The 22,215-nt window shown below is 48.5% G+C and overlaps 1 pseudogene; it reads left to right on the forward strand.

Moving 5' to 3' along the window:
• The first annotated feature begins 13,301 nt into the window (after positions 1–13,301).
• Positions 13,302–15,573, forward strand: LOC127333983 (hexose carrier protein HEX6-like; annotated as a pseudogene).
• The last annotated feature ends 6,642 nt before the right edge of the window (positions 15,574–22,215 follow it).

Consider the following 22,215-nt stretch of genomic DNA (forward strand, 5'->3'; position numbering starts at 1 on the left):
CGGTCTTCTCCGGGACTTCAAGGCACTTCCGGAGAAGTGAGATGTGAAACACGTCGTGCACAGCCGACATTTCTTCAGGCAACTCCAGTTGATAAGATACTTCACCTCGGCGGCTGAGGACTTTGAAAGGTCCGACATAGCGGGGTGCAAGCTTTCCTTTCAGTTGGAACCTTTGCATTCCTTTCAAGGGGGATACCTTGAGATAGACGAAGTCTCCGATCTCAAAGGTCATCTCCCGACGTCTCTTGTCGGTGTAGCTCTTCTGTCTCGATTGCGCTGTCTTGAGGTACTCGCGGATCTTGTGGACTTTCTCTTCGGCTTCACGAAGAACATCTGGGTCGAAAACTTGGCTCTCTCCGACTTCTGACCAGTTCAGGGGGGTACGGCACTTCCTTCCGTACAAGGCTTCGAAGGGGGCCATCTGTAGGCTGGCTTGATAGCTATTGTTGTAAGAGAATTCTGCGTAAGGGAGGCAGTCTTCCCACTTGGATCCGTATTCCAGTACGCATGCTCTAAGCATGTCTTCCAGTATCTGGTTTACTCTCCCAGTCTGTCCGTCGATCTGAGGGTGATAGGCGGTGCTGAAATTTAGGCGAGTGCCTAGTCCTTCATGCACTTTCTGCCAGAACCTTGAGGTGAACTGTGATCCTCTATCTGACACTATCGATTTGGGGGTTCCGTGCAGAGCGACTATTCTGGAGATGTAAAGTTCAGCTAACTTTGGGCCTTGATAGGTGGTTTTGACGGCGATGAAATGGGCGACTTTGGTCAATCTATCGACAACTACCCATATTGAATCATTGCCTTTGCTGGATTTGGCAGTCCAGTGATAAAGTCCATTCCTACGGAGTCCCATTTCCATTCCGGGATCTGGAGGGGTTGTAACAGTCCGGTGGGTCGTTGATGTTCTGCCTTGACTCTCTGACAGATGTCACACTTAGCGATATCGCTACCGATCTCTCTCTCTTCATTCCGTGCCACCAAAATTGTTCTTTTAGGTCTTGGTACATCTTGGTACCTCCGGGGTGGATTGAATAAAGGGTGTCATGGGCTTCTTGCAGGATGACTTGTTTCAAGTCAGAGTCCGATGGTACGCAGAGACGTTCTTTGTACCAAAGAACTTCGGCTTCGTCTACGGTGAATCCAGGGGCTTTTCCTGCGGCTATCTGTTTCTTGATTCCGTCAATGCTAGTGTTGTCCTTCTGGGCTTCCTTGATCTGACCAACCAAGGTGGGTTGCAGCTCTATGCTGGCTAGGAATCCTTCACTAACAAGTTCAAGTCTGAACTGTTCAAACTCTTGATGCAAGCTGGGCTGTTCGGTTGCGAGCATGGAGTTCAACTGGCACGGCAGTCGACTCAAAGCATCCGCTACCACATTGGCCTTGCCGGGGTGGTAGTGAATCTCCATGTCGTAATCCTTGATCAATTCGATCCATCGGCGTTGTCTCATGTTTAGCTCTTTCTGGGTGAATATGTATTTGAGGCTTTTGTGGTCGGAGTAGATCTCGCATCGATTACCCATGAGGTAATGACGCCAAACTTTCAAGGCTAAGACCACGGCTGCTAGCTCGAGGTCATGGGTTGGGTAGTTCTGTTCATGTTGCTTGAGTTGTCTTGAAAGGTAGGACACAACCTTGCCTTCTTGCATAAGCACGCATCCAAGTCCAGTCTTGGAGGCGTCGCATTATACGTCAAAGGGCTTTGCGATATCTGGCATGATTAGGATTGGGGCTGTTGTCAGTCTACTCTTGAGCTGTTGAAAGCTCTCTTCGCATTTGTCGGTCCACTCAAACTTTCTGTCCTTTTTCAGCAGTTGTGTCATTGGTCGAGCGATGCTCGAAAAACCTTCTACAAATCTGCGGTAGTATTCGGCTAATCCAAGAAAAGCGCGGACCTCGGTTTGTGTGGTTGGGGCTTGCCATTCCATAACAGTTTTGATTTTGGCGGGATCTACGGCAATTCCTCCTCCAGACAAGATGTGTCCCAGGAATCCAACTTCTTCCAGCCAAAACTCACACTTGCTAAACTTGGCATACAACTTGTGTTGTCTAAGGGTTTCTAGGACAATCTCCAAATGCTGTTCATGTTCCTCTTCGGACTTGGAGTAGACGAGGATGTCGTCGATGAACACAACGACAAACTTGTCCAAAAAGTTCATGAAGATCTTATTCATGAGATTCATGAAATAAGCGGGGGCATTGGTCAGTCCAAACGACATGACGTTGTACTCATACAACCCATATCTGGTGGTAAAGGCAGTTTTTGGAATGTCGGTGGCTCGGATCTTCAGTTGGTGGTATCCAGTTCTAAGATCTATCTTGGAGAAAACTCGGGATCCGGTGAGTTGGTCAAACAAGTCTTCAATCTTGGGTAGGGGGTATTTGTTTTTGATGGTGACATCGTTAAGCTTACGATAGTCCGTGCATAAATGATTTGCACCATCTTTCTTGTCGACAAACAAGACGGGGGATCTCCAGAGGGATGCACTCGGTCTAATCAAACCTTTGGCTAACATGTCATCTATTTGCTTCTTCAGTTCCACGAGCTCGGTTGCGTTTATGCTGTAGGCTCGCTGGGCTATGGGTCCAGTTCCGGGGATTAACTCGATGATAAACTCGATATCCCGATCCGGGGGCATACCGGGTAGATCATCCGGAAACACATCAGGGTAGCGACAAACGACCCTGATTTGATCCAGAGTTGGCTTGGATACACTTTGGTTGCAGGTGAATTTTCTGGGTAGTTTTTCAGAGACGTGCTCAGCTACGATACCGGTGCTGCTAGTCATGGTTATGGCTTTCTTGGCACAGTCTATCAATCCGTTGTGCTTGGACATCCAGTCCATTCCTAGGACAACTTCCAAACCTTTGGTTCCAAGTATGATCAGATTTGCAAAGAAATCTACATCATGGATTTTGATTGGCACATTTTTGTAAAATTTTCTGGCTTTGGTAGTTGATCCGGGGATTTGAACTATCATAACATGCTTCAAACTGAGAGGTTGAATTTTACTTGTTGATGCAAAGTCTTCGGTGACAAAAGAATGAGATGCTCCGGAATCAAACAACACTCTGGCAGGGATGTGGTTGACAGAAAACATACCCAGTACAACATCTGGTGCTTCCTGGGCTTCTTCAGCGTTCATGTGGTAGAGGCGGCCGTTGCGGTTGTTGGGATTGTTGGGGGCAAACTTCTTGCCGGTGGAGACACGGCGTTGCTGCTGAGCAGGTGCAGCGGTGTTGCCGGCGAGCTTGGCAAGACGCTTGGGACACTCGTTGGAGTAGTGCCCCACTACACCACACTCATAACAAGTGATAGTGGTCTTGTCCTGCTTGTTCGCAATGGGAACGGCATTGCTTCCGGTTCTAGGGGCGGTGTTGGTGTTGGTGTTGTTGTTGTTAGGGGCTCGGGGTGGAGCGCGGTTGTAGTAGTTGTTGTTGTTGTAGCCTCCTGGCTTGGAGTTTCCTCCACTCCGGTTCTGATAACCGGGGCGAGAGTTCTGCATCTGTGGCTTGTTGTTTCTCGGAGGGAAACCTCCGCTTGAGCTAGGGCGAAACTTCTGGGGGTGGCTTGATCCACTCTGATTGGCCATGCGGCGCTTGCGGTTCTCATTAGCTTGGTTTAACTTGCCCTCCATCTGGATGGCGGAGTCAACAAGGGCTTCGAGGTCGGCGAAGGGGATGTTGATGAGGACAGTCTGCATCTCATCATGCAGTCCGTTCAGGAATCTCTCCTTCCTCTTCTCAACGGTAGCGGTCTCATCAGGGGCATACCTCGACAATGTGAGAAACTTGTCGCGGTATTCAACCACCGTCATGCGACCTTGTTTCAGCTCACGGAATTCATCCCTCATCTTCTTGATAAGACCCGGGGGTACATGGTACTTGCTGAACTTGAGTTTGAAATCCTCCCAAGTCATGAATTGACCTCCGTTCATGGCACGGGTGCTTGTCCACCAAGCGCGGGCTGGTCCAGCGAGATAGTGAGTGGCGAACAAGACTTTCTCGTTGGCTTCCACTCCGGCTACCTCCAGATTGTTCTCCATGGTCTGGAGCCAATCGTCGGCGTCGAGGGGCTCCTCGGTCTTGCTAAACACCGGAGGGTTGGTGTTTTGGAAGTTCTTGAGCTTGGATCCGGGGTGGTCATGATTTCCATGGCCTTGGTTGGCGATGTTCTGCAAGGCGGTGAGGTTGGCTTGGCGTTCGGCTCTCTCGGTTTCCCGGTCAGCAAGCATGGTTTGTAGCAGTTGCAGCATCGCGTCGTTGGTGCGATTTGGAGGGGCCATCTGAAGATGTAGAAGATTATGAGATAAGAGGGAACATTCTATGGTTCATTTTGGTTAATTTTGAAAACAATTGGAAAACTTGTAATCTTTTCATGACAAACATAGCATTCATTCATTCATGCAACACATAGTACAAACTACACACATCCTCCAATGGTTTTAAGAACCATTCTCATTCTACGATACAAAGGACGGGATACAACTCACACCTACTATAAGTGAACTAGTGCAACTACTCCTCATCATCGACATCGATCGGGACGTAGTCGTCAGGTCCTGCCTCTAGGAACTCGTGGTCCTCCTCCTCGGTGTTCTCGTCTTCCTCAAAGTCGTTGTCGTCGCTCAGGAAGGCGTCTCCTCCCTGAATGTCGATGCCTCCATCGTCATCCTCCAGCTGACGAATCTGATCCTCCTGGGCCTTGACAGTGGCCTCAAGTGACGCGATCCGGGAGCGAAGGCGACGAATCGTAGCGTCCTTCTTGGCACGCTGCTGGCGAAGGCTCTTGCGGTCGTTGTTGAGTAGCTTGATCGCCTCACCCTGCTCGGTGATGTGAGCATGGGTCTGGTTCGCGTAAGCGCGAGTGGCGTCGAGGTCCCTCTGAGTCTGGTAGAGCATGAAGTCCAAGTGCTCAGCATGGTGCCTCAACTCCGGGTGCGGCTGCAGCTCCATGGGCACTCCCGCGGCATCACGCCTCACAAGGTGGGCGTAGCGAGAGGCGAGGATGCGCACCCCGTTCTGTCCAAAGAGGCGCGCAAGTGCCTCCTGTAGGCCACGTGCGAGTCCGTCGAGCCAGTTGCTCTCGCGGAAGGAGAATAGAATCCTCTCCGAAGTGGGAGGCTCCATCTTGCCCCTCAAGTCGGCAGTGATCACCCACTGCAACTCTCCTCCGGGCGTGTCGTCCAGCTGAACCCCGTGAAACTCGGGGTGTGGGCGCCCATGGAAGTCAGAGACGGCGTTGAGGTCGTGCTCGAAGATCAAGCTTCCTCCGTTACCAAGCTGGTAAAACTTGGTGTTGATGGGTTCATTCGGCTCCATCTGAAAGAGAATTGGATGAGTAAGTTAGAGAGTGCAAATTGTGGCAAAATTTTAAGTTGATTCAAATAAGATAGAACATGATTCATCAAATTTTGGCAAAGTCTCAAAGACAAGAGTGTAGTAAATTTTCACAAATAGTTTCTTTCATTTGATTTCAAAGTTAAGGTTTTCAGAACGCCCATTCTAACTAAGATCTTCTAAGGTCAAACAATGGCTCTGATACCAACTTGTCAACACCCGGATTTTTAAGTCCGAATGCCTATTATGTCATACATCGCAATCCCAGGAATATTGTTGTTGCGAGGCATAATAGTTAAGTATCACAATCATCATTTATTACAAACCATAAGTCTTACAAATTTGGAATCACATGATCCATATTACACGAATAGTTGATCTATTGATCAACGAACAAACACAAGTTCATAATTCAACATAGCGGAAGCGTAAGATATAAGGACTCTCTAGTCCACAGGCCAACGCTTGACGTCGGAAGGCGCTTAGTTGTCGTAGGCGTCCTGCTGGTCATCTCCTTGGTCATCTTCATACTCTGGCCATTTCAATAGCCAGGGACAAAGCCGTGAGTACGTTGAGTACTCGCAAACTAATACTAATGTAAGTGCTAGACATTTCTAGTATGGTTTGCTAAGCTCTAGTTTATTTGCAGAAAGCTAGTTTTAGTTCACAAAGTTTGAGAAAAGCTTATTCAAGTGCTAACTAACTCTAGTGGGAACATTAGTGTCATTCCCACCATTCAAGTGGTGATTTCAATTCAATTCACCACAAGTCATTTCACCATCATCCTTTTCAACATCATTTTCAAAGATATGACATCGGAAACTGTATGGCCTTTCCAACCATCCGTAACCGTGGACGCGGCTATTCGAATAGGTTTACACTCTGCAGAGGTTGCACACTTGTGCCACAACATTTGATTTCATCCGTCGGGATTACCCCGAATCATCGTAACACAGTACGCGGATCATCAACCATAACCTTTCACTTACAAATCCTAGTATGAGCACCTCTCCCCATGAGCTTGGCCTCCCAGTGAAGACCAACTGTCAACCTGGGAACTGCACAGGGCTTGGCCGTACAATTCACCTCAATTTCACATCATTTCTCAACAACGGAGGCAGCCTCAAGCGTAACCCCTATGACGTGTGTTCAGAGGGAACCCATACTAAGACGCATAAACTTCCAGTTAAGCCCTACCCATAATCAGGTATTGTGGGGGTACTTAATAATTGGAAAGGTATCGCATTCAAACCAACATCATTGTTTATCAAAAATCACCATCTTCTCTTGTTCACATTCACCTTCAAAAATCATTCAATGGAATGCATCATCATTCCAAGGTTTCAAATTCATTTCAAAATCACATTGTTCCCATCTAGAGTAGTCAAGTTTTAATTCATTAGCACTAGCTCTAATTCATGAGGGGTGCTACCTTGCTTTGCTTGGAAGAGACTAACTCACTACTCTAGTAACCAACTTGTACTTTGACCAAAGTTAACTATAAAGTAACTCATTTAGAAAACAAGTAAACTTGTAAAGTAAAAACTTGGGATGGGTTCATATAAGAAAAGATAAGAATCATGGTGCCTTGCCCCAAAGGGGCTTTGCACTTTGCAAGAATATTAGCTTGCCTTGGTAGTTCTCAAACTGTTCCTCCTCCTCCTCTTGGTAGCAATCTTCTTCTTCGGCGTACTCTCCGGTGCTACCGTCTAAATTTGAATACGAGTATAATTACTCACTAATTCAATGGCTATTCCATACATCACATATAAACACACAAACTATTCTATGCACACAAAATAATCTACTTAGGTGCATGGGTTGTGTTGTTTAAATAGAATTCACTTCTTTGTATTTAGTATGTAAATGATAGTTTCCATAGGGTTCTTGAGTAATAATTTCCTCTCATTGAAATCTTCTTAAGATTTAATTTCTCAAACAATCATGAATGAACTCATATTGACCTAAGTCAAATGTTCATCATCATCATTGGTGAAAATGATTTAAATGAGGTAGATCACCTCATACTATTTAAATAACACTACATTTGATTTAAATCTCAAGTAATTCATTTAAGAGAGTTTGGGACCAGGGGTCCAAACATCCCATGAATTCATGTGAGACAAGTTTAAATGAAGTATAAGACTTCACAAAATTTACTTTAATAGTTTTGGACAATATCAACTAGTTAAACTAGCCATAATATCCATTCATTTAACCATGGCATGATCATACAAAGTGACCTCACCATTTTATTGCATAAACAATTAGTGTAAGTCAAATGTGAGCTATTAGAGTTGGAAATAACTTAATATCTATTTTGGTTGATTTTTAAGAATTATTTGAATAGGGAAAAGTCCCTGTCTTGTTATTTTTATCACATTAATTCTACAAAGAATCTGGCCATGGGACCAGTGGCATTGGCTAGATAATTTCTCTAGCTTTCCAACCATATAAAGTTCATCAAATTTGGTTTAGCCAATATAATTCTATTGAAATTCAAAGTGGCAGCAGTATTCAAAACTATTTGAATTAATTAAACCCAGTTTGAATTAAAAGGGCCGGCGGGAAAGCTAGTTGGGCTCAAAGTTTTAAAAATGGCCCAAGGCCAGCCCAGCCACGGTCCAGTGCCGCGCGGGCTGCCTGACAGAGGGTCCCGCCTGTCAGCGAGTGTTAAACGCCGAAGCGGTACGGGCGAGTCTGAGGCGTTGGATTAGAACGCGATCAAACGGCTGTGGTTCATCGTCCCGCCGGCGAGAGGGGAGTTCACCGGCAGCTCAGGTAGGGGGTCGGAGAGCTCACCGTGGCTCCAGCTAGGGTTGGCAAGGTGCGCGATGAAGGTGTGGACGACGGCGAGTCGACTGGTAGCAGCGGCTCGTCCTGGGGTGGCTCCAATCGACGGCGGCGTCCACCAGGTACTGGCGGCTCCGAGCTTCAAACTGGGGCAGCTCCGGCGACGATCGAGTGAGTGGAGTGGTGGTGGCGAAGCAGTGAGAGGTGGGGAGTGGAATGGTGTGCTTGGTTTGGTCCAGGGAACGTGCTATTTATAGAATCGTAGGAGGGTTGCGGGGCAGTGATGCGGGCGACATGGGCGCGGCTGCTCCGGCGAGCTATCGAGCTAGGCGAGGGCGCATGTGTGTTCGTGGCGTCGCCACGGTCCTCTGAGTGGCGACAGCTTGGTCGGGGAGGGCCTGGCGTTGTCGCGTTTCTTCCATGTCTGTCGCGCCCGCGGCGGAGCAGGGTCTCCTTCTCCGGCGGCGGTGGGCGCGGGTCGTGGTCTTGGCCGTGTCTGGCGGCTTCCAGGTGTCGAGTGCAAGCTCAACCTGTCGAGAGCGGGTCCAGGGCGTGAGCGAGGAGGTGGCGCGGCGCGTGTACTGCGACGTCCGCGGCGTGCATGCGTGCGACGTGAGCGACGTCCAGGGCGTGTGCTGGCGCGCGTCGTCCGGCGTCTGGTCGCCGTTCCTTCGACCATGGTGGTGCTAGGGCTTGCTAGGAGACGCGCTGGCGCACGGTGGCGAGGTGGTCCTGGCAGAGGAGCAAGGGGAGAAGAGGGAGGTCGACGAGCTCGGGGACATGGCCGGCATGGCCATGCCCTAGCTTGCTCTCTCTCTCCCTTAGCCTCACTATGCTCCAATTAAGGTTTAAGGGGACCAGGGAGCACAATGTGATAGGTTAGGGTAGTTTAGGTTAGGTAGATTCACTATTTGCAACTATTGCAAATAGTGCCCGAATTTGGAAAATGCAAAAACATCCAAATTTGAAATAATTCAAATGGTGAAAGTTTTTAAAATGTGAGTGTTGATATAAGTTGTAAATGACCAGAGAGATTTTGAGGTGGTGGTGGAAAAATTAGAATTCAAAAGTTGGCCAAAATGGCTAAGTGTAGATTGTTGCATATGTGAGAAAGTTGGAACTTTGGATGAGCCTTGCTCATGATCAAAGATGAATTTGGTATGGTGCTCTTCACCAAATTTGTTCACCTTGATGTTGACTTTGAAATGGTGCAAAGAGTTAGCAAGAGTTGGTTTGGAAAAATTGAATGGCAAGGGCTCAAAGTGGCGATCAGACTAGAATTGTCAAAAGTGACCATTATCATATGTGAGTTGGATTTGTGTTTGGATTTCAAATGAATTGTGAATCTTTGATTCCAAAAGTTGTAATAAGTGTTTAAAAACATTACTCAACTAATGGTGAAGACCAAATAGGTCTAGGGTCAAAATTTATAAAAATGCCATAGGGCATATGTGAGGGTTTTTAGGGTTTTGCATTTTATGAAATTTCTTCCTCTTTGATTTATTTGGTTGGTGATCTTAATATGATCACATTAGGGTTTTAGAGCATATCAAATACAAGTAATAACAATCATCATGGCATATCACTCAAATGCACAAGTCCTATGCATGGTACTATATGCAAATAGAAAAGTTTTTGTTGGTTTGAAATTTTGCTTTCTGGAATTCTCTAACTTTCTTTTTATTGAAATTTGGGGTGTTACAGTGATCAACCATAAATGTATAAAATTATCAACCTGGTGTAGGCTATTGAGGAAAAGTTCTGCATGCATGCACAAAAATAGATGATTTTGCTGATGTGAGTAGAATCTTTTCCAAAATTTAAAAAATTCAAAACGTTTTAACGTTTAAACGACAACTCCAAATTAAGATTCGCTTTCACCAATAAATCCGTCTCGACGAGATCTTCAAAACTAGCAGCAATGTTGATATGTTTCAAGAAACTTTTTTCGGGCTAAAAGTTATCAACCCTCTCTATTTGAATAACCAACTCTCCGTACTCAAGTGATCAACGGTAAAATGTATCAAATTATCAACCTTAAAGTTAATTTTATTTTAAACATTTTAGCGAATCTTTTTTAGTTTAGAAGCTATCAACCCGGTGTCTTGTTATTTATCAACAGTAAATATAAATAACTACCAACTCTCAAAATCTAATTTCATTTCGAATATTGTGGCGACTCTTTTTATTTACAAGTTATCAATCCGGTGCCCCGTTATTTATCTGTTGTAATTATAAATAACTACCAACGCTAAAAAATATTTCATTTAGAATATTTTAGCTAACATTTTTTTATTTTACAAGATATCAACCTAGTGCCTCGTTATTTATCAAATGTAAATATAAATAAATAATAACCCTAAAAATTATTTCACATAGAATATTTTAGCGACTCTCTTTAAATTTACAAGCTATTAACCCGGTGACCTGCTATTTATCAATGGTAAATATAAATAAATATCAACCCTAAAATTTTAATTTAATTTAAAATATGTAGCGACTCTTTTTTTGTTTACAAGTTATCAACCCGGTGCCCCATTATTTATCAACGATAAATATAAATACCTAGCAACCCTAAAAAGTAAATTTCATTTAGAATATTTTAGCAACTTTTGTTAGCTTACAACTTAAAACAGTACTTAATTTGATTAGCAAGTGGTAGTTCATTTGAGTTGCAAGTGGATTTTTCCACCCGTTATTTTCCCCCTTAAAAACTACTGGTTCGAAAAGGAAATTGCAAAAGGACCCTATTAAATACAAATTACCGTACGAAAATAAAACCCAAAAGGGAATTGCAAAAAGAGAATTGAGAGCCTGACTCGTGCTGAGGAAAAAGAGTGAGATGCTATGTGTATGCATGCAACAACTTATGAAAGCGTGCTCAAAAGTTGGCTTATTAAATGCAAATACATGAGATGCTCTGTGCATGTGCATGCATGCAGTGTGAACGTTCTTGGCTGCATGCAATTTGTAAAGTAGCAACGGTTTTGCTATGTCTCAGTCAACTGAGATTTTTTTAAGTCTAAATCACTTACAAAAATGTGCCTTGAGTTGCAGTTTTCTGTTAAAAAAGTGCAATTACACTTTTCTGACAGAAATGTGCAACTAAACCGAGTTGCACTTTTCGTTAAACTGTAGTTGCACTTTTCTGAGTTGACTGAGACTTAAAAAAATCTCAGTCAGCTGAGACGTAGGCACACCCAAGTAGTAATACAAGTTGTTAGTGTGAATACGTGTGAACACAATTAAAAACACTACGTGATAAAAAGGGAATTGACTCGCTCCGCGAGCGCTTCCGCGCCACCGAAAGTGATTGCTCGAGCGATCGATTGTCAGGGAGGGGTTTCGGCTAAAATTGAGCTTTGCCCCCACTTAAAAAATATTTTTTCTTCAATATGCTCATTCTTGCTCCCACTCAATTCTCATCCTTGCTCCGCCCCTGCCTATTACTCCGACCAATTCATATTACTTATTGCTGATTCACATATATGTAGATATATTTTAGTGTGTATATTCACACGTTTCAATGAAGGGACAAGTAATATACGTTGGATGGAGAAATACAGATTTGGTAGTGTACGTGTTTATATAGACTCTAAACTTAGCCAAATTTATGAAAATGTCACCTTCTGATAAAACTTATATGCTCCTGTTTATTCTGTAAAAAATATATTCTTGTTTTATGGAATAGATGGAGTAGTATAGAGTGGTTCACTTCCAGAAATGTTTGACATGGCCAGCCTACGTGGTGAGGCCGGTGCCAACGCGGGCGGGAGCGCGGGCGCTAACGGCGGCGATGGGGCGAGAGAGGGGCGGGAGGCGGGCGAGACGAGAGGGAGGGGCGCCGGCGGGGGCGCCCGGCGCTATCGCCCGCTCCCGCCCGGCTGCCGCCCGCGTTGGCGGCGAGAGCGAGGCGGGAGAGGGGCGAGAGGCGGGGCGACACGATGGCGGGGTGGGGCGAGAGCGTGGCGGGCGTTAGGGTGGGCGAGAGCGGGCGGGAGTGGGGCGAGAGGCGGGCGTTATGCGGGCGAGAGGCGGGCGAGAGCGGGCGAGAGTGGGGCGGGAGTGGCTAACGGCTAGCTGACGTGGCGCGACGCGATTTGTCCACGTCAGCTAGCCGTTGCTGGTTCAAAACTTCATCTCCACCCCATATGTTTCACTCACTCCACACCCATCTCATCTCCATTCATCACCTTCCCTCTCTCAAAACTTCTCCACCATGTCCGGTTGGACTCCAGCAGATTTCACCACGTAATGGAGAGGTACGCGAATGACAAAAGAGTGACTCAGCCATTCAGAAAGCACCACTGGTGGCAAGCTGTTCGCAATGAAGCGAAGTGGAAAGGACAACATGGTCCTGGTAGTGGATCCGATTCCACTTCGAAGAGAAGCCGTCTGGGAGTTTCTGGTGAGTACAGCTCTGGCGACGCGACTACGGAGGAGGAGCGTCCGCCGGGCCGCGATAGAGCCAAGGCCGCGGTACGTAGTGCAAGGAGGAAGGGGAAGGCAACCTCATCAAGCAGTGAGGTAGGAAGCAAATCCTTCGCCATGAGGAACATGATGAAGGGTTTAGTGAAGGCTAAGCTATTCAAACAATGGAACAAAATGAAAGATCGATCGACCGACGACATGAACGAAGCATAAAAGCGCTTACATGCGAAGGCCATCAAGATGTGCGAAAAAGAGCTTGGTCTGGCAGATGATGAGGAGGAGGAGCAGCAGGAAGAAGAGGAAGAGGAAGAGGAAGAGAAGTAGAATTTTTATTTATTATGTAATTTTTAAAATTTATTATGCAATTTTATTAATTATTATGTAATCGGTAACATTTTAAGTTGAATAAAATATTTTTCTTGCATTATTTTGAATATCTACGAAAAATCAAGTGAAATAACTTAATGTGAAAAAGAAATAGTGATGTGGAGGAGAGAGAAGTGAGAGGTGACACTATAGCCCGTGCATTAGCACCGTGGGGTGAGAGTGGGGTGAGAGTGATGGAAAAAGCTGACGTGGCGAGTGAGAGTGAGGTGAGGCATTGACACCAGCCTGAGAAAATTGAAAGTTGGAGCTGATAACACAATCGTGACGAATTTGGTATCGTATACACCGTGGGTCTAGTTGTGTCCTCACTGCCCAATAAGTCAAGCAGAGTCACAATCTCGGTGATCCAACGCTTGCACAGATCCGCACAATCTCCACAGGCGAAACAAGATAAGGAAGCTCCGTGATGCCGACCGACTCTCCTCAAGCTCAGTCATGGCAGTCGGCGTCGTCCCCGAAAGCCAGGAGCGGCGCCACTACGGAGGCCGAATCACCGCCTTCGTCGTGCTCTCCTGCATCACCGCCGGCATGGGCGGCGTCATCTTTTGATACGACATCGGAGTCTCTGGTATCCACTGCACACAAACATCCATGATCAGCGTGCCTGTTCCCTCGATTAACCAACGGTGCGTGGGTACGCGCAGGTGGCGTGTCGTCCATGGATGGGTTCTTGCGGAAGTTCTTCCCAGAGGTGTACCAGCAGATGCAGGCCGATACTGGCGTCAGCAACTACTGCCGGTTCAACAGCCAGCTGCTCACCGCCTTCACGTCCTCGCTATACGTCTCCGGCCTCGTGACCACGTTCCTCGCCTATTCGGTCACCGCCAGATACGGCCGCCGCCCGTCCATGGTCGTCGCCGGCGCCGCGATTATTACCGGCGCCACCGTTGGAGGAGCGTCCGTGGATCTCTCCATGGTGATCCTTGGTCGGATCCTGCTCGGCGTCGGCCTGGGATTCGGTAATCAGGTCAGTTAAATCACATTGTCATGCCGGTCGTTACGTTTCCTTCATCACTTTCTCGGTGTCCCCTGAAATGTTCTTGCTGAATTTTTTCAGGCGGTGCCTTTGTACCTGTCGGAAATGGCTCCGCCGTCGCGCCGAGGAGGGTTCAGCAACGGCTTCCAGCTCTGCGTCAGCCTCGGGTCCCTCGCCGCGCAGCTGGTCAACTTGGGCACTGAAAAGATCGAAGGCGGCTGGGGCTGGCGGGTGTCCCTCGCCGTGGCCGCCGTCCCGGCCGGGCTACTCACGGTCGGCGCGCTCTTCCTCCCGGAGACGCCCAACAGCCTCGTCCAGCAAGGCAAGGACCACCACAGGGTCAGAGTGCTGCTGCGAAAGATTCGAGGGACCGACATCGTGGAGGACGAGCTGGACGACATCGTCAAGGCGGATAGATCGAACAAGACGAGCACCAGGAGCGGCCTGCAGATGATCGTGTTCCAGCGGCGGTACCGGCCTCAGCTCGTGATGGCCGTGATGATCCCCTTCTTCCAGCAGATGACGGGGATCAACGCGATCGCGTTCTACGCGCCGGTGCTGCTGTGTACCATCGGCATGGGGGAGAGCGCGGCGCTGCTGTGGGTGGTCGTGAAGCAGACGATCGGGGTCGGGGCTGTTGTGAAGTGTACAAGTAGATTGCCTAGCTCTTTACATCAGTTTGGACTTTTGGTTCAAGTGGCTAGTGCATGAAGCTTAACATGGTATCAGAGCCCCAGGTCGCGAGTTCAAATCCTGGTTTTCGCAATTAAGCCTAAAAATTGCTGTTGCCTCCCTCTTTAGCCACCGCTGTTTTGGTGTGCTCTTCTTCTTTCACGTGTTGACTCTCTTCTCCCGTCACACGCGAGTGGGGTTGTTGTGAAGTGTACAAGTAGATTGACTAGCCCTTTCCATCAGTTCGGACTTTTGCTTCAAATGACTAGTGCATGAAGCTTAACAGGGGCAACGCTCGTGTCTATGTTCGCCGTGGATCGGTTCGGCCGCCGGACCCTGTTTCTGGTCGGCGGCGCCCAGATGCTCGCGTCGCAGCTCATGATCGGGGTCGTCATGGCCTCCCAGCTCGGCGACCACGGCGAGGTCGGCAGGGGGTACGCGCTCGTGCTGATCGGCCTGATCGGCGTGTACCAGGCCGGGTTCGGGTGGTCGTGGGGTCCGCTGGGGTGGCTGGTGCCGAGCGAGATCTTCCCTCTGGAGGTGCGGTCGGCGGGGCAGGGCATTGCCGTGGCGGTCAACTTCCTGCTCACCACGTTCGTGGCGCAGTCGTTCCTAGCGATGCTCTGCGGCATGAAGGCCGGCATCTTCTTCTTCTTCGCGGCGTGGCTGGTGGTGATGACCGTGTTCATCTACCTCCTGCTACCGGAGACCAAGGGCCTGCCCATCGAGCAGATCGCAGAGCTGTGGGGAGAGCACTGGTTCTGGAAAAGGTTCGTCGGCTGTGATAACCCAGAAACTCTCGGCAACTACACTACACTCGTGGATTGAAAATTCAAGGACCAAATTGACCCCAACATGCATGCTGTGAAAATCACACTGCTGGATATCAATGCACTGACCTATGCATGCCCAACGAAACTACTATAGAATTTTTTTTATATATGGAGCCAACTGGCGCGCGAACGTGAGCATTATATCCTTTGCGCGCGACGCCCCCTCTCCCGTAGGATGTTCATCCAAAGGTTCATGCAAAAAAGGCAGTGCTGAGGATCATCGAGAGGATAATTTCCACGGAACCTCCGAGTCCACCGAAGAACACGTGTCCCTCTAGGACCACAACACACGTGCAGCCTCAAATACATCTATTCCCTTCCCCGTACAAAAAACTGGGGAAAACAAACCACCACATTTAAACGGGTTGGATTGGATTTTGCTCATATCATATCGTTTATCATATTTTTGTCGGATTTGGATCGGAGCAGATATTAATCGGTTTCGGACTCGGACTGCGATTCGAATCGGAAATGGGACGGACTCTGACCGAAAACAAAAATAGTCTGATTTATGCTCTAATTGATAGATTGTTACGGTTCTTGTAAATCTTTGAGAGATAATTAAAGTTTCGGTCTTATATAGTTAAGCAAAAAGAGACACAATACGCTAAAACTCAAGCATCATAGAAACTTAGAGCCAAATGAATTTGGTAACTCAATAACTTCTAACCTTTCAAGATTGGCCTTGACTTTTGACATAAAAATCGGATTATCCAGTTTAAAACCTTCGAATTATCCTAATTAAATTTCGGATAATCCATATCCGCATGCTATTTGCTATACCATATCCTACACCATATCCAGAGCACCACTTCAAAATCGGATATCCTTATCCGTCGGATTCTTTAATATCGGATATGGATACCTTAAAACGGATTCGTTGACGGTTTCGGTGCGGAAATTATCCTATCTGTTTACACCTGTACCACACGCAGAGAGTGCCTACGAGCATCACCTGATGGGATTCGTAGCATAGAAAACAAAAAAAATTCCTACCGCAAGAACGAAAACCAAGCCAAGTTACAATCTAGAAGATGGTAGCAACGAGGGGATCACGAGACTAACCCTTGAAGATTTCCAAAGCCTACGAGATTAGATCTCGTTGTTGCAGAAGATGATCACTTGCCGCTTTCAAAAGCGCGTAGAAGATCTTGACGGTGCCACAGTCGGGCAGCACCTCCGTACTCGGTCACACGTTCGGTGTTGATGAAGACGTCCTTCTCCCCGTTCCAGCGGGCAGCGGAAGTAGTAGATCCTCCTCGGAATCCCGGCAGCACGACGGCGTGGTGGCGGTGGTGGTGGAGATCTCCGGCAGGGCTTCGCCAAAGCGTATGCGGGAGAGGTGGAGTAGGAGAGGCGACTAGGGTTTGGGGAGAGGGGGGCGCCGGCCACTAAGGGGTGCGGCCAAGGAGGCTTTGGTGTGGCCGGCCCCCTCCCCTTGCTCCTCATTATATAGGTGGAACCCCCAAGAGTTTGACTCAAAGTCTTCGAATAAGACCCCAACTCAAAACTTGCCATAAGGACGAAACCTACCCAAGGTGGGACTCCTACTCAAGGTGGGACTCCCACCCCTTCCTTGGGGGGGGGGGGGGGTGGCCGGCCACCTATGGTGGAGTCCACCTGGGACTCCTCCACCCCTTGGTTGGCCGGCCATGATAGATGTAGTCCCTTCGGGACTCCACCTTCCATGGTGATTTCTTCCGGACTTTTCTAGAACCTTCCATAAATGCATCGGATCATTTTCAAACTTAGAAAATGACTTCCTATATATGAATCTTATTCCCCGGACCATTCTGGAACTACTCGTGATGTCCTGGATCTCATCCGAGACTCCGAACAAAACTTCGAACTCCATCCCATATTCCATATCTACTTAAACGACATCAAACCTTAAGTGTGTCACCCTACGGTTCGTGAACTATGCAGACATGGTTGAGACTTCTTGACGTGGGCATAACCCTTCGGATAACCAATGTTTCTCTACCCTACACGGCCCAACTGGAGGCCCATGAAGGTACCCGATGGCAAGATGGGCCACTAGGACGGTGCAGTGGAAGGCTTCTTGAGGAACAAGGCACGAAAGGAGCCGAACAAGGAAAGTTTAGAAACAGATCTACTGTAAACCTAGTCGTACTCGATTAGGCCTTTCGAGACCTGGCCACCTATATAAAGGCCAGGGGAGGGGCTATCGAGGGGACACAATCAATCTTAGCAATACTAGCCAGCAGAAGCTTAGAACTAGGTTACCTAGCAACTAGCATCTCGACGAGATCACAGCCGAACTATTCGGCACTCCATTGTAACCTGTTTTCATCATAATCAAGAACAGACAGGCAGGACGTAAGGGTTTTTCCTCATCGAGGGCCCCGAACCTGGGTAAATCGCTCTCCCCGCTTGTCTGTGTACCGATGTCTCGTGTCAGCCTGCAGGATTCCATCAACCCTAAGCCCCTATCGGAGGGCATTGCCGAGGAGCACCCTCGACAATTGGCGCCGTCTGTGGGAACCCTGTTGGCACAAGGCAAGGCATCGGCAGACCCGGTCATGGCATCGGCAGCTTCACCGGCAAATTCGCTGGCAACGTCGCCAGCAACTTCATCAGCAACTTCACCAGCAACTTCATCGGCACCATCGTCGCCTATCCTGGGAAGCCCGATTCGATTCGGCTCCTACAAGTTTACTCCACACAGCGATTCCTCCCGCTCGAACTTTTCAGATCTACAAGGGAACATGGAGATGACCTTCGGCAGCGTCCACTACAACGTCAATGCAGAAGGAATCCTACGATTGCTGGAATCCCCCGCCTCTGGATCGACGAGTTCTAGCGCACCATCATCACCCGATCTGTCGGCTGGACTGACAGGATCGACGTGCTCACCCGCGCCTTCGACTCCCCGCTCGGTGTCCTCCATGTCGGTAAGGTCTGACGATCCCACATCTTCGGAATTAACCTCATACTACTGCCTGAACTGCGACACCAGGCACGGGCTGGGATCGAGCGACACGCCGTTCATCTGAAACGCCCAGTATTCATCTGGAGAGGACAGTATCGACAGCACCATCCAGGGAATCACCCGAAGACCGGCACACCATCAGGTTTATGTCGCCAATAACACGGGAAACTCAAGGCGTAGAGGTGACGAGGATCATACCCCTCGTTCCAGTAGAAGGGCGAGTTTTGAGAACAGCGCCAGCAACCGTGACAGCGATTACACCATCGCGGATGAGGAGTGGGCAGCAGCAAGGGCAGCAGTACTCAACAACACGCCGCTCCCTGCGGGGACTTCGGTTGGGACCCTCAATGCTTACCGCTCCATACTAGAGAAGAACCAGGAGCACCTGTCAAAAGAGCAAGCCTCCCTCGAGAGACGCTTATCGGCAGCGGATCGATCCAGCGAACGACGAAGGGGCTCACAAGGGAGCGCCTCCCGAAACACTCAGGGAGCAGGCAAGCACCGGTCAAGGATATCCAGGCTTTCGGAAGATGATATGGGCACGGAGGCCTATGTGGAGCCCCGATTCAGGACTCCACCAGCTTAGTTATTTTATTTTATGTCTATGGTCATATGTGGGCCAATTAGGGTTTTTAATAATTTGAGTCAGTTTGGTTTGGGCCTGTACAAACCAAGGTAGAGAGGCCCACTAGGGCTGGCCGGCCACCCCACCTCTCATATAAGTGGAGGCACGGCTAGGGTTTAGGGTAGAACAAGTTTAGTCTCAAGATTAGGGTTTTCCCCATTGCGTGTGTTCACGTGTATCATCCCTCCGGGGGTACGGCGCTGCCGTTTATCTATATTATCCGCTGCGAAGGTTCTTGTGTTCATCAAGGATTGTCTAGCTCAGGTTTGAGGCGTATCGATTCATCGATCCGTTGCTTGCTGGATTCGTTCCCTCTTCTCCAGGCTGCGTTCATCGCGTTGTTGGGAGGAATCTCTACCCCAGGTTCTCGCTGTGAAAGATCGGGCATCAACTTAGGTGGATTGGCTTGGATCCACCGTATCATCTGGTATCAGATTTCTGGGTTGCTCACGGCGAGGTTTTGTTGATCGATCTCTTTGATCGGTTTGCTGCGGAGAAGATTAGCTCTAAGATTGGAGGAGTTTGGCTCTCGGTCGAAGGAGGTTGGTTGGAGGAAGTTTGGCATAGTTTGGTGAAGTTTGGAGGTCATCCATGGCTGTTTCGGAGGTCAAAATCGCGAAAAATCGCGACCAGAATCGGGAAGAAGACGAAATTTCGCGACCAGGAAAAACTTCGTCTGAACTCCGGTCAACCAGGCCAGTGACCGGGCTGCCTGGCGTAGAACCCGGTCAACCGGGCGCCCAACCGGGAAGTTCGCAAATTCGCCAATTTCCGGTTTTGCTCCGGTACGAGGCAGCCGATCCGGTTGGCGACCGGTCAACCGGGCCAGTGACCGGACTGGCCGGTCTGGAGGCCGGTCCAACCGGGTCCTGGGCCGGGACGGCGTCTGTTCCTGCGGCTTTTCCTCCGGCGGTTTCTCCTGTTACTGCGGTTGCTTCTTCGGCTACTGCTGCTCTTGTTTCTCCGGCGATGCTCCTTGATGCTACTACTGTTGTTGCTTCATTTGGAGACGATGTGCGTGGCATACGGTGTTCACGTGGCACAAAATCCGGTGATGTTTTCAATGATTACCTTGATATCCGCCGTTGGGAGGACGTACCGCATTGTGTGTCAGGACTAAAGTGGTATTTATGCCATGACGCGGCAATTGAGCAGTACGAGGACTGGGAGAAGTACATGGAGTTGGGTTTCCAACGATGTCATCGCTACAAAGGGAAGTTCACTGGGTATGATGCCTGTCTTCTAGCTCACAGGCGTGTGGATGCCGAGTTGGACATATATTGGTATGATGCCGTTGATAGAGGCGAGTATGCTTATACTTGGGCGGACTTCAAAACGTTTCTTCGTGGTGGTTTTGGGTTACCATTGCAGCAGCGTAAGCAGTCGTCCAGAGTTGTGCATGCAATAGAGGAAGTGGACAAGTGCATAGTTCCTATTCAGGAGATTGTTCCACTACCAACAGTCACTAAGGTTGAGGTGAAATCTTCAGAGGAGAGGAAACCTGGCTCTGATACCAAGAGCACTACTGTGACTGTTGAGGAGGATGTACCATTGAGCGGGCTGAATATGCAACTCAAGAGGGTACAAGATGATGCTTGCAAGACAGTTGACAAGGGTCAGCGGTGGAGTTTGTTTCAGACTCAGTGCTTTATCAAGGGCAAGGCTTGTAAGTTGATGATTGATGGTGGTAGCTGTACTAATGGCATTAGCAAGGCGATGGTGGCAGCTTTGGGGTTGTCTACATGGCGTCTTCCTGAACCTAAACGTCTTGAGTGGTTGAATAGCTGTGGTATGCTGAAGATTACTCACAAGGTGCGTGTGCCATTTACAGTTGATGACTATGTTGATGAGATCGATTGCGATGTGTTGCCATTGGAGGTGTGTGGATTGCTACTTGGGCGTCCTTGGCAGTATGATCGTAATGTGACACATGCTGGGCGAGCAAATACATATTCTTTTATGCATGGTGGCAAACAGAGGACTTTGAAGCCTATGGGTGATGATCATATCAAGTCCGATGTGGAGTTAGTGGTGCGTAAGGAGAAGTTGCACAAGCCTAAAGTGCAGCAAGAGGTGCATGATGTTCCGACCATTGATATTGGTGTTGTTTCAGCCATGCCTGTAGATGACAAGACAGTTCTTGTTGGTGACAAGCCAGATGAAGCTACACTTGTTGTTGATGTGGATGTTGCAGCATGTGCTACCGTTCCAGTTTGTGTTGATGCCAGTATACAGACTGATGATATTTGTGCTGATGATACTTCAGTACATGTGGCGCAGATGCGCGTGGGAGGAGTGGGAGGCGAGCGCGTCAGTGGAGATGGTGGGCAGCGGCACTACCGTGCTAGGAGTACTGTCCAGTTTTCCGCGACACCACGGATGCATCGAGGCAAGGATGGACGTGTGAGACATTTATGTGGCCCAGGAATTACACATCTTGTGCAGGGTCATGTGCAGCGACACAAGGGTCCATCAAAACCTCGCAAAACGAAGGAGTTGGCGCCGAAGTCCAAGCTCATATGGAGAAGAAAGGAGGCGCCAAGTGCTGTGTCAAGTCAAGCAGGCCGCGAGGGAGGATGTGGTGTGGAAGGCAAGCAAGACTTGAAGACGGCGAGGACGTGTCATGTTCATATCACGTCACCTTTTCCAGAAGACCCTCACGCGTTGGGGACAACGCTTCTTGAAGGGGGGGAGGATGATATGGGCACGGAGGCCTATGTGGAGCCCCGATTCAGGACTCCACCAGCTTAGTTATTTTATTTTATGTCTATGGTCATATGTGGGCCAATTAGGGTTTTTAATAATTTGAGTCAGTTTGGTTTGGGCCTGTCCAAACCAAGGTAGAGAGGCCCACTAGGGCTGGCCGGCCACCCCACCTCTCATATAAGTGGAGGCACGGCTAGGGTTTAGGGTAGAACAAGTTTAGTCTCAAGATTAGGGTTTTCCCCATTGCGTGTGTTCACGTGTATCATCCCTCCGGGGGTACGGCGCTGCCGTTTATCTATATTATCCGCTGCGAAGGTTCTTGTGTTCATCAAGGATTGTCTAGCTCAGGTTTGAGGCGTATCGATTCATCGATCCGTTGCTTGCTGGATTCGTTCCCTCTTCTCCAGGCTGCGTTCATCGCGTTGTTGGGAGGAATCTCTACCCCAGGTTCTCGCTGTGAAAGATCGGGCATCAACTTAGGTGGATTGGCTTGGATCCA

This window comes from Lolium perenne, chromosome 2 (genome assembly GCF_019359855.2).
Source record: "Lolium perenne isolate Kyuss_39 chromosome 2, Kyuss_2.0, whole genome shotgun sequence".
Classification (NCBI taxonomy): domain Eukaryota; kingdom Viridiplantae; phylum Streptophyta; class Magnoliopsida; order Poales; family Poaceae; genus Lolium; species Lolium perenne.